The following is a 13,694-nucleotide window of genomic DNA, read 5'->3' as shown; positions in this document are numbered from 1 at the left end:
TCTCTCTCTCTCTCTCTCTCTCTCTCTATCTCTCTCTCTCTCTCTCTCTCTCTCTCTCTCTCTCAGTTAAGCAACCACTAACAGCGAAGCTGGTTACAGTGTTTTCTTTGTGGTTACTGGCATGTGTGTGCACGTTAGCCTGTCTCTCTGGTTTGCCTGCCCACTCGGGCAAGCTGATCTGACCAGCGGCACCGGGAGACGGCTAAGCACCAGGGATCTGGCTCTCAAACCCACAAGATCTAAAGTTAGCCTTCTCTGATCTGGTGGCATCTCTTTAAATGCACGTTCCTGGTGTGGGCAGGCGATGGGATGCCTTTTTACCTATGGTGCTTGCTGGTTAAAAGATGTAGCTATTTTAAAGCCTGCTGGGATGCTCAAGAAGTATCACTGAGCTTGGTTTGTTTTTAACATCTCGTTTGATCAAACGTCTATCATGAACGATTCTCGTTCAGACCTCCCTTTGGTCCTAGGGAAGATGGAATTGTTCCCTCCGCGTACCTCTTCCTATGGCTACGGAGATCTCCCAGAATCTGGGCTCAAAGAAACTCTGGTGGAATCATAGCTATCCTTTTAGGAGTTGTGCGAATTTGAATAAGCCTCTTAAACTCTCCAAACCTGTTTCCTCCTCTGTATACTGAGGAAGCAGGAGGTGGATGCCATCTAGGACGTCGGGGACGTGAGTTCCATAACACGCCTGCCAAAGTCTCTGCTCTCTTTCCTCTTGTAAAGATTTTACAGGACAAGAGGCAAAGCGAAGGGTTTGTGGGTGTATCGCTGTTCCGATCGAGTGTTGTGGGTAAACGAAGAGCTCTCCCAAGTGAAGGGTCCTTCCACTGAAGGAATGCAAGATGGCTCTGCAGGTGAGGAGAAGAAACGACGCCCAATCGCCCAGCAGGATTAGTCCCTTCTAAAGAGCGCTGACGTTGGAGATTAGAGGACGGAGAAGCGAATGCTTGAAAGTTCTGCTGACTCGCTCCTTCTGGGGCCTTGAGGAAGTCTCCTCGACTCTTTGGGACTCAGTTTCCCCATCTGTAAAATGAAGGGGTTTAACTAGATGGCCTCTAAACTCCCTCCCAGCTCTAGCTCTGTGGCACTCTGACTTGGCTTGAGTGTGCAGTTCTTGTAAACTGCCAGATGTTTTCTCGTATAGCCTCTTGCCTAGGCATGTTTCCCTCGTCGGCTTGGCTAGTTGATTTTTTTGAACCTAAGTGCAGGGATCTAAAAGGTGGAGAGCTATAAATACAGATATGTATGTATGTGTGTATAATATAAGTTATACATAATAATTTATTAAATAGTAAATAATTAAAACCAACCCCCAATAATTAATTGGATATTAAATATTTAGATATTAACTATATAATAAATCTCTGTAGCTAGGCTCAATAAATCACGTTATATACGTTTATGTACACATATGTATATAAATATGACATATCAATTATATATTATCTCATATAAATATTTGCCTCTATTAGAATGGTCTCCCAGTGCCTCAGCGTGACCCTGGGTTCTTGAGAGCTCTAACAGCAAAGTACAAGGTCTAAGAGATCCGACCAACCTAGGAAGGCTTCAGAGCTGGTCCTGGTAAGAAGCCTTTTATAGGAGAACCAGCCCAGCATTGCTCAGAGACGCCCTCCAGCAGGGGAGCCAGCAGGAAATTAATCTCTTCAGCCATAGCAATTCACCAAGACCATGTCTCAAATTTTCTAATGACACCCTTCCATCATGCATCCCCAACCATATGATTTATTTATAAATTATACACATGCACTGTTTAAAGGGAACTTTAAGCATGATACAATAAAGATGAAGTAAAGAATATTTTTATCATTTATTTGTTATTATTTATTGTTATTATTTAATTATTATTTAACAATGCTATGAACACAGTAGCAGCACTCTTATATGGAAAGATTTATGAATGACAGCTCTTCTTAGCAATACGGAGATCCAAGGCAATCCTCAAAGATTCATGATGAAAAATGCCATGCACCTCCAGAGAAAGAACTGACGGAATCTGAAAGCAGACCGAAACATAGTCTATTCCACTTTATTTCTTCATTTTTCTTTTGCTTGTTCAAGTTCTCTTTCATAAAATGGCTCATACGGAAAAGCGTTTTACACTATTTTTTTAAACCCTTCCCTTCCCTCTTAGAATCAATACTCCATTAGTTCTGAAACAGAAGAGTGGTAAGGGTAGGCAATTGAGGTTAAATGACTTGCCCAGGGTCACACAGCTAGGAAGTGTCTGGGGTCAGATTTGAACCCAGGACCTCCCCTCTTTAGGCTTGGCTCTCGTTCCACTGAGCCATCCAGCTGTCCCCTGTTTTACACCATTACACGTGTAAAACTTATATTAGATTGTTTGTCATATCAGAAAGGAGGGAGAAAAAAGGGGAGAGAGGGAGGGAAAGTGAGAATTTGGCTCAAATTTAGAAAAATGAAGGTTAAAGATGTTTTTATGTAACCAAGGAACAAAATAAAAAATTATTTAAAAATAATGCTTTGCGGGGGCAGCTGGGTAGCTCAGTGGATTGAGAGTCAGGCCTAGAGATGGGAGGTCCTAGGTTCAAATCCCGCCTTAGACATTTCCCCGCTGTGTGACCCTGGGCAAGTCACTTGACCCACATGGCCCACCCTTACCACTCTTCTACCTAGGAGCCAATACACAGAAGTTAAGGGTTTAAAAAAAAATAATGCTATGAATAACCATTTTGCTCTCACTAAACAGTTACTACTAATAATGCCATACTCTCTACTTCACAGAATTATTGTGAATACAAGCTGTGATAATGTTTTTAAGGCAAGTGCAATCATTAAAGTGCAGTGTGGCAGGTATTATTGTTAATTTAACATCCTTCAATATTTTTAAACTCTGTGTATGTCCTGGGGGATGAGACAGACTTGTAAATAATAATTATTCCTTAATAATTATTTAGTTCCTTTGACCAACGTGGCCAATCAGGCAGGTGAATTTCTTTTTTTTAAATGCCTCTCTAATGAAGCACATACAAGACAACAACCCAATAATGGTTCTTTTCAGTTGTGAATCTAATGGCTTATCAATGGAAATTACAGTTCCCTATGGGCAGATATCCACCCTAAATTGGGTGAGCAAAGGTGAATCCTCTCTGATTTCAATGAAACAAAAAGTTTTCTATGTAAATAGAATCCTCTTTCTTTACATGGTTCTCCTTAATAAATAGTTTCATATCGTAATTTCCTTTTTGTGTTTAGATATTTTAGTTGTGTTTTTGTAGGAATGAAACTTTGGGCTGGGCCATAAGGAGAGTGAATTAATCAATCACTCAACAAGTATTGATCTTTTATTATTATTTTTAATAAACCCTTAACTTCTGTGTATTGGCTCCTAGGTGGAAGAGTGGTAAGGGTGGGCCGTGGGGGTCAAGTGACTTGCCCAGGGTCACACAGCTGGGAAGTGTCTGAGTTCAGATTTGAACCCAGGACCTCCTGTCTCTAGGCCTGACTCTCAATCCACTGAGCTACCCAGCTGCCCCTCAACAAGTATTTATAAAAGACTTAATAAGTACTAAGCACTGGGCTTAACATTCAAGTACAAAGAATGAACCAATCTCTTCTTTCAGGGAAATAGTGTATAATAAGAATGAAAAGATAGATGGGAGTCAGATGTTGCCAAACCCAGGAGTTTATATTTGATCCTTGAGGCCATAAGGTGCCCATGGACTGCCCTGAGGGTGGAGGTAAGGCATGACTTTAGGAAATTACTTGGGCTTATTTGTTTATGAGGGATTGGAGCTGGCTTAGACTTGAAGCAGGGACACCAGTTAGAAGGGCATTGCCATAATCTGGGAGAAAGGTTGGAGAAGTTCTGAGCTAGCTGTATGAGTAAAGAAAAATGAATAGACAGGAGAAATGTCGAAGAGATAAAGAGGATGAGATTTGGCAACTGCTTGGATGTGTGGGGCAAGTAAAAGTGAGGAGTAAGAGGACAGTGACTGGAAAGATGCTGGGATTCTTGACAGAAATAGGAAAGTTCAATTTCCTGAACTTCCAGAAATAGGAAAGTTCAGGGATGGGTTTGAGGGTAAAGATGTGGTAACAACATCTATGATTTTAGGTCCTAATCCATCCAACACTGGTCATCTTGGGCAACTCACTGTCCCCACTCCAAACTAAGAAGGGTGTCAGAGTTCTTACTATCCAGTCGTGCCCACCTTGTCATCTAGGAGAGAAGGGGTTCTGGGAGGGAAGGGAAAGAGGTGGCACCTGAGTAACAGTGGGTACCTGGGTGGTGGTTGGGTGACAACTACTGTTCTGAGGGGCTCAGAGAGAAGTGGGGAGCTTTGCAACAGAGTGGAGAAGGGGTGGGGGAGGACGAATAGAGGGTAGATGTGGTTCTCTTAAATGTTAGCCTCATGACTGGCTATCTTGGGAACAGGAGGATATGACCCATCTTCCTGCCCTCTGATGAGTTGATCTCATATCCCTTGGGTCAGAGAAGGGCCATAATCCTTTGGAGTCATGCCATGGCCCCTACTTTGGAGATCACTAGTTAAGAATGCAATCTGTCTTGGCAGAGGGAGTACCCACTCCAGTGACCACTGAAGCAAAGTCTCTTTCATCATGATATTTGGTCCTTTGATCTAAGCTATCTCAACATTTTAGATCTAAATCCTATCATTCAATATATTAACTCTCTCTTCCTGTTCTGTTTCATCCTAACATCTTCATTTTCTTGTATTCTCCCGATTTCCTTAAAAAAAAAAAAAAAACCAAACAATTTACCTCCCATCTTAGAATTAATGCTGTATCTTGATTCCAAGGCAAAAGAGCAATAAGGACTGGGCAGCAAAGGTTCAGTGACTTGTCCAAGATCACACAGGTAGGAAGTAGCCAGGCTAGAACCCAGGACTTCCCATCTATAGGTCTGGCTCTCAATCCACTGAGTCCCCTTGCTACGCTCCTCCCCCCACCCATCCCACCCCTGATTTTTTTTTTGTTTTAACGCCAAAATAACACAATCCCAAGTATTTAGTTTATTGATAATGTGTGTCTTTAATCAGTCAGTAAAAAGCAGTACATACCAAGTTTCAGAAATATAAAAAAACACTCAGCTTCCATTTTGGTTTCACATAAGAATTCCAGAGTAACAATTTAGAGATGGAAGTTTTGAATTTTCACTTGATTGGTGTTAGGGAACAGCCCAACTCCAAAGTCAGACACTGTGATGTTGGTAGGGATGACAGAGGAAGACTTGCCTCCGATCAGCAGTGTTGTTCTGCCTTCAGAAGCATAACACAGCCAGGGGGACTAGTGACAGGGCTGTGTTCAATTAGTCAAGTCATGCAGTCCTTCAGAAAAGGGTCCTTACTAATGGCAAATTACTGTGCTGGGTGATCTGGGGAGTCACAAAGATAAATAAGCCTGTAAACCAGCTTTTAAGGAATTTATAGTCTCATAGGGGAGATAAGGCAGGTTCACAAGTAATATATCTCAGCATGGCTAATTGTTTTTTATCTGGAGCTGGTTCCCTTCGTCAACCAATTCATCAAATAGTATTTATTAAGCACCTATTAAGGGACAAGCTGAGGGGACCAGAATAAAAATGGAAATCGAAGCCCTCCCAGAGATGATAGTTTGTGCCACTTTGGGGTCGGTGGATAGAGCTTGCAGGGACTGGAGACAAGAGGTCCTGGACTCCAGTCTGGCCTCAGACACTTCCTTGCTGTGTGACCCTGGGCAAATCGCTTAACCCCAATTGCCTAGCTCTTACCACTCTTCTGTCTTAGAACTGATAAGCAGAAAGTAGAGGTTTTAAAAACATGCTTCCTCTTCCTTCTCCTTCTTTCTATCCCTTGGCAGTCCGTCTTCACAATATGTAGGTGCAGGTAGCCTTTGTCAGGACAATATTCTAAGCAAAGACAAATTTCTTCTTTTATCCTAAAATCCTTGTCTTTTGGCCAGAACAAAGGCATAGAAAGGGAAGGTAGAAAATTGGGTTAAATATGATTCATGAATTTTCAAGAGAAATATTACTAGTCAATTGATGACAGACTGGGAGAAAAATGTAGTTGACCATAATGTATGTTTATTAGAACAAATCTAGCCACTTTCCCAAATGTGGAATGGAAATGTGTAATATAAAGAAGACAAGATTTAGATTCTGAGGACCTGAGTTCGAATTCTGACCCTGATATTTTCTGCCAATGGGCAAGACACATTATCATCTCTCTGAGGCTCAGTTTCCTCATTGGGCAAATAAGAGGGTTGGACTGCCTTATCCCCAAGGTCCCTTCTAGCTCCAAATTCTATGATCCTAAAATACAGGATGAGCAATCAAACCTTTCATTTTATTTGATCTCCGTCATTAACATTTCCTTAACCACTAAAGTCTTTCTGAAGATACATTCACAACCTTTACTTTATTTTGAAGTGGTTTACTTTGTTTTCAACTCACAAGCTCCTCAGGACCACAAAACCCCATCTTTTTCATGTGATTTTATGTCCATCTGTTAGCTTTGTAGTAAGTATAATTTGAAATCTGCTACTGCTAGGCCCTCTTCCTTCCCACATTTTCTTTATGTATTTCTCTTTAGATTCTTGAATTCCTCTGGGGATTCATGATGGCTAGCTTCAAATATTTTAAGAGTGATCATATGGATAAAGAAATAGCCTTGTTTGGTCTCAAACAATGGATGGAAGCAAATTGTCAAAAGAGTAGAGTAGAGAGTTTGAGAGGTAATGAGTTCCCTGTCTTTGAAGGTTTTCAAGCAAAGGTTGGGGGACCACTGGTCCAATACTACAGCAGTAGTGTACCTTTGATATAAATGTTGGACTTGATAGCCGCTTGAGATTTCTTTCAACTCTTAAATTTTGTGATTCTGTAGTTTTAGTCTCAAGGTCATCACAGATGGTGCTAAAATGTCTGTGAAGCATGAGTCACCATCAGCATCAGAAGAATCAATATGGCGGGTAATGCAGTAGTAACAGGAAAACATGGCAGGTCATGAAAATACAGATCAAGCTCTGGAAGGAGCCTCAGAGGCCATCTAGTACAACCTCCTCGTTTTATAGATGATAAAACTGATGCCTAAGGTGGCTAAGTGACTTGACCAAGGTCACAAAGGTAGTATCAGAGATAAGTCAAGAGGTAAGATTCTGACATCAACAATCCAAAAATTATCCACACTGCAAAATTGGTGCTATAAGGTGTCCTTACTTCCCCTTTTCTTTGGTGATGGCATCTTATTAATGTGAGCATAGTTAGAGCATTTTTAGAGTATTTTTTCATAGGGCTGTTGGTAACCTGAATTTCTTTCTCTGAAAATTGCCCCTTCATATCTGACAAAATTTGACATATTTGACAAATTTCAAAATTTGACAAATTTGACATATTTGACAATTGAAAAAATTCCAATTGGGGAATGGCTCTTATTAATATAAATATATTCCCTAAATATCTTAGAAATCATACCTTTATCAGAGAAATTTATCAAAGTTTTTTATTCTTATTTGCCTATATCTCTTCTAATTTTAGATGTGTTGATCTCATTTGTATAAAAACTTCTAAATTTTATGTGATCAAGGCATCTAAATGGCTCAGTGGATATCCAAGCCTAGAGTTTGGAGAACCTGGGTTCAAATTTGACCTTCTTAACTGTGTGGACCTGGATAAGTCATTTAACCCCCCTTGCCTAGCCCTTTCCCTTCTTCTGCTTTGGAACCAATACTATATTGATTCTAAGACAGAGGGTAAGAATTTTAAAAAATAGAATAAAACAAAATGCCATCTTTTATGCCATAAGTCACATATCCATTTGGAGCTTATCTTGGTATACAATATGTGAGACATTTGGTCTATATACCTATTTTCTTTTTTTCTTTTCTTTTTTTTTTAAACCCTTAACTTCTGTGTATTGGCTCCTAGGTTGAAGAGTGGTAAGGTGGGCAATGGGGGTCAAGTGACTAGCCCAGGGTCACACAGATGGGAAGTGCCTGAGGCTAGATTTGAACCTAGGACCTCCTGTCTCTAGGCCTGATTCTCAATCCACTGAGCTACCCAGCTGCTGCCCCTCTCTATACCTATTTTCAACCAGACCATTTTCTAGTTTTCCCAACAGTGTTTGTTGAATGATGAATTCTTACCCCAGCAACAGAGATCTTTGGATTTATCAAACATTAGTTTGCTAGGTTCATTTGCTTCCATAAATGATATACTTAATTTGTTTCCCTGATCAAACTTTCTATTTCTTAATTAGTACCCAATTGTTTTGATGATTACTGCTTCGCATTAAGTATAATTTGAAATCTAGTACTGCTATGCCCTCTTCCTTCCCACTTTTTTCCTTCATATTTCTCTTAAGATTCTTGATATTTTTTTTTCTTACAGATGAACTTTGTCATTTTTTCCCCCTAGGTCTAAAAAGTAGTCTTTGGGGTAGTTTGGTATGGCACTGAATAAGGGAATTAAATTAGGTATTGTTATCATTTTTATTACTTTAGCTCAGTGTACCCATGAGGGATGAATAGCTCTTCAATGATTTAGATCTAGCTACATTTATATAAAGAATGTTTTGTAGTTATAGTCATATAAGTTCCCTCATATGTCTTGGCAGGTAAACCCCCCTAGTAGTTTATACTTCCTGTAATGATTTAAATGGAATTTTGTTTTCTGCCTCTTCCTGCTGGATTTTGTTGATGATATGCAGAAATGCTGATTATTTGTATGTGCCATGGATAGATTTCAAGGCATCTGTGAAGTTGGATGGGATAAAATACATTTTTATTTCAATAGAATTGCCTTTTTTAAAAAAAAATTAATTCTCTGCATCTTATTTTATTCATTTTAAAAGCATTTTTCTGAGAAGGATTCCACAGCTCTGCCAGACTGCCAAAGGGGTCCAGGAAACACTGATAATAATAATAATAATAATAACAACAACAATAATAACAATAATAACAATAACAATAATAATAATAAATTGAATAACCTCCGGATTAGAGCAAGGATTCGAACCTCAGTCTCCAAAACCCAGGGCTCCTTTCACTCCTGTCTGACACACAGCAAAAAGAAGTGGGAAGAAGGGCAAACAATAGAGGCAGTTTTTACTGCCCACACCCTCGAGTTCTTCCCAGAGAACACCTCCAAGTGGCCTCTAGCGCACACTTGGTCCTTTAAACAAGAACAGATTACCAGCAGTTGGGATTCAGGAGCAGAAAGCCAATTCAAGGAAGGGTGTTTGTTTTTCAGCCAAATCCAGCCCTGGGCAAATACAATAGTGAAACTGTGGGCTTGGAATCTACTGCAAACCAGAACAAAAGCCATCCCGGTAAAATGGAAAGTGGTCCTTCTTTGCCCGACGGCCCCATCCCCCCGACATTCCGACAGCGATCCGATTTCCACCACCTTTTGCCTTTGAAAAACTCGGTGGGCTGAACAAAAACCTCTCCACTGGGCAGTTGGCTGCCTCCAGTCGATCTCTTGGCCCCTGAACAATGCTGGCTGTTGCTTATGGGGCCATCAGGAAAACCCAGCTGTGCTACTCTCTAGTACAATGAATTGCTTCCGCTGTATATAAAATTGAAAGTATTGGGTGTTTTAGTGCGGAAAAAGGATATCCTGCTACTCCGCTCTGATTTCCTAACTGAAGGCTATTACTGAACCTTCCCCATTAATTCATAGGCACTGGATTATCCTGTGATGAAAGAGAATGGGCTGAGGAAGCTGCTCAGTCATCTTTTCAGATGGGGAGAGGGTACTTCTTTTCGCTTTCATAGCCTTTCCCGGGGAAATTTACACGGAACAGAGGGGTTACGGACGTGCATTCTGGGAGGGCTTGCACAACCCCAAGTCTCTCCCACAGATAAAATCGCAGATCTAGCCCCCCCCCCCCCCCCCCACCTGGTTTCTTTTCTTCGGTTTAATTTGAATCTTCTCTGGAAGGGGCAAGTTTTCTCCCAAGCTACTCTTAAGGCAGAAGGTGGCTGAATACCATTTTCGTTTTCGTTTTTGTTTTTAGAATCTCCTTTAGAGCTGATCTATGGCCTTTTCTTGAGAAGGTTTTGTTATTTTAAAAAATAAATTTTATGGATATCTTTTGTTTTTACAGCCCCCAAGTTTTCTCCTCTATCTCTCACTTCTCCTTCCCCCTCTCAGAGGATCGTCACATCTAAGAAAGATTTTTTTTTTTCATTTGATTTTATTGGTTTTTTTAAAACCCTTAACTTCTGTGTATTGGCTCCTAGGTGGAAGAGTGGTAAGGGTGGGCAATGGGGCTCAAGTGACTTGCCCAGGGTCACACAGCTGGGAAGTGTCTGAGGCCGGATTTGACATTTGATTTTATTGTGCAAAACACACTTCCCCTATTGGTCGTTATTGTAAGAGCACAGTCATACATAACAAAAACCCCAAAGAAAAACTATAAATACACTGATGTGAAAGATGACTCCAGCAGTTCTTTCTCTAGAAATGGAGAGCATTCCCTGTCTTAAGTCTTTTGGGATTGTCCCAGATCATTACTTTGCTGAGAGTAGCCAAGTTTAAGAAAGATATTTTTTAAGAAGAAATAAGAAAAAAAAGAGGGTGGGAGGGGGATTAGCAGTACTCAGTCTATCAAGCCATTTTTTAAAATCTGAAAATATATTCAGGATTTCTCGCCTTTGGATCTATAAACACACAGACACACACATCTCTGCAAAGGCCTGGGAAAAGATGTCCTCATAGCTATAATCTTCTAAAGAAATTTTAAAATCTGAAAATATATTCATTTTTTTCTCACCTTTGGATACACACACACACACACACACACACATATCTCTGTAAAGGAGTTGGGAAAGATGTCCTCATAGCTATAATCTTTTAAAGAAATGTGATGTCTCTTCCTTCCATAAAGAGCAGCATTCTGAATTTTACCATGGCTGTAGTGTACTAGAAAAAGCACAGTTCTACAGTCGAGGCACTCGAGGCTTAGCCATTACCTACTGAAGGGACCTTGAGACTCACCCAGGATTCTACCTTTACAGTTTTAGGCTTAGACTATGGATCTAAGAGATCTTCTCAGGGAACCTAGTGAGTAAATCTCACTTATAAAGTGAGAGGTTTGTACTGGATCTCTTAAGAAAGGTGGAGTTCAGTGGATTAAGAGCCAGACTTAGAGTTCGGAGGTCCTGGGTTCAAATCTAACCTCAAACACTTCCTAGATATGTGACCCTGGGCAAGTCACTTAACCCCCATTGCCTAGCCCTTGCCATTGTTCTGTCTTGGAACCAATATACAATATTGATTCTAAGATTTCCAAGATATTTCTAAGATAAAGTTTTAAAGAGAGAGAGAGAGAGACAGAGAGAGAGAAAGAGACAGAGACAGAGAGAGAGAGACAGACAGAGAGACAGAGACAGAGACAGAGAGAGAGAGACAGAGAGACAGAGACAGAGACAGAGACAGAGAGACAGAGACAGACAGACAGAGAGAAAGAGAGAGAGGTAGTGACTTAGCCAGGGCCACCCCTTCTTTCCACTTCCACGTCCACTATTCGCTTCCAGGCCCCATCACCTCTTACCTGCACTGTTGCAATAGCCTTCTAATTAGTCATTAGTTTCCCAGCCTGCAAGCCCTCCCACTCCAATCCATGTTCCATTCCTCTGCCAAGTAAATAATAGGAAAAAAAAAAAACCCAGGCCAGATCCTAGCAGTGCCATTCTCAGAAGTGTTCGGTGATCTCCTTTTGCCTCTAAGTTAAAATGCAAAGTCTTCAGCTTGGATTTTTAACCCCTCCACTATCTCCTTCCTATCTACCTTGGGTATCTGTTCCCCAAATACCCTGCCTTTTGCTTCCCTTGCACAAGTCATCTCCCTGGCCTAGAAGGCACTCCCTCCTTACTTCCATCTCCTAGATTCCCTCTTTCCTGGGCCAGCCATCTCCAGGAGAGTTATTTTTACTGACTTCTGCACCCATTGCGCTGCCTTCCCCCTCAGCGCTCCTGCTCCTTGAAAAGTGGATCCATTTCATTTTGGCTTTGAATCCCTAGTTCTTAGCAATGCTTGGAAAATGATAAACAATACTTGCTGAGCTGAAGTGAATTGAATTCTACTAAGGGATATACAAACTCTATTTTATTTACTTAAATTATCCACTTATTTTCATTAAACTATTACCTGCTTAAAGACTCCATAATTGAAGTAAGGAGAGCACTCTGCCTTTGTTGTTGTTGTTGTTGGCCCAAGGAGGCTCTCCTCTAAGAAGAGGTATGACTTTTGGGAACAGAGAAATGAAGGTACTCTAGTCAGACCCCAGCCCAACTCTTAGAAAGAGTTATCCACATGGGTTGCAACCATTTTTCTCACCTCTCACTCATTTCTCAGTCAATTTCTTCCATTTAGGGATCGAAATGTGATTTTCTGATCTCAGCATCGAATGGATCAGAGAAAGGCTTCTCAAAGGAGGTGGTCCCCAAGGGGAGCCTTGAATGAAGCTTGGAATTCTAAACGGCAGAGATGAGGAGGGAGAGAATTCCAGAAATGGGAGTCAGATGACTTGTCCGACAGTGTGGAGGGCAGAGATGGAATGCTGTGTCTGAAGAACAGCATTTAAGCCAGCCTGACTGGAATTGAGAGTTCATGAAGGGGAATGATGTGAACTGGAAGGGCAGACAGGAGCCAGACAGTGAAGGGCTTTCCAGAAGAGGATAACTAGGATGATGAAATGCCTTGGGTGCATTTTCTATAAGGGTCTTTTGGAAGAACTGCAAATGATTAGCTGGAAACAGAGAAGACTTAGCAGAGAAAGGATAGCTATCTTCAGATATTTGGAGATCTTTATGGAAGAGACATTAAATTTATTCTATTTGAACCAGAGAGAAGGCACAGCAAAGGGTGGAGAATGGAAAAGACCCACATTTCAACATGATTTTGCTATGACAGATACATGTCAGTTGATTATTCAATAATCAGCTAAGTTATGTCATCAAGCCAAATGTAAAAACTGGGAAATAAACATCCCCTAAAGTACATGACGGTGTTATCTCCTAATTCCAAACTAAAGAATTCCCCTTTGATCAGGAGATTCTTCAAACATTCCTCTTCTCAAATAACTTTGAACTAATTAGACTGAGCCCTAGAACACTACAAATCTTGCTCACTGAAATCCACAACAGTGGTCCAACCACCCACACTGGAAATACCAAAGAGACTGAAAAATCTACATTGGCCAGATTGATAGTTGGTTAATAGTTCATCTGTTTAGAGCTGGAAGAGATCTTAGAGACCATCAAGTCCTCTCCTTTCCCCATTTTACAGATGAAAAAACTGAAATAAAAAGAGTACCTTTATAAGATACAAATGGTCATTCACCTTTTTTTTGGATAATATAAACATAACTTTTATATGTACTAGGAAACCAAAAAATTAATATGGCCTGCTTTATTGCAATATTTACTTCATTGCAGTGGTCTGAACCAAATCCACAATATCTCCTCTGCCTGACCATATACCGTCTCTTTATCTCTACAACTATCCTGGGAGGTAGGCACTGTTACTATCTCAGTTTTACAGATGAGGAAACTGAGGACAAGACAGAAGAAGGGACTTGGTCAGGCTCACAGAATTTCTTCACAGATATGTGAAGAAGCAATATGGTAGAAGGCATTTAAAACTAGAAGGCATAGAATTAGTTTTCTCATCTATAAAATAAGAGGACACACTCGATGATTTC

This window comes from Gracilinanus agilis, chromosome 2 (genome assembly GCF_016433145.1).
Source record: "Gracilinanus agilis isolate LMUSP501 chromosome 2, AgileGrace, whole genome shotgun sequence".
NCBI classification, from domain to species: Eukaryota; Metazoa; Chordata; class Mammalia; order Didelphimorphia; family Didelphidae; genus Gracilinanus; species Gracilinanus agilis.
Note: the sequence above shows the minus strand (reverse complement) of the source record.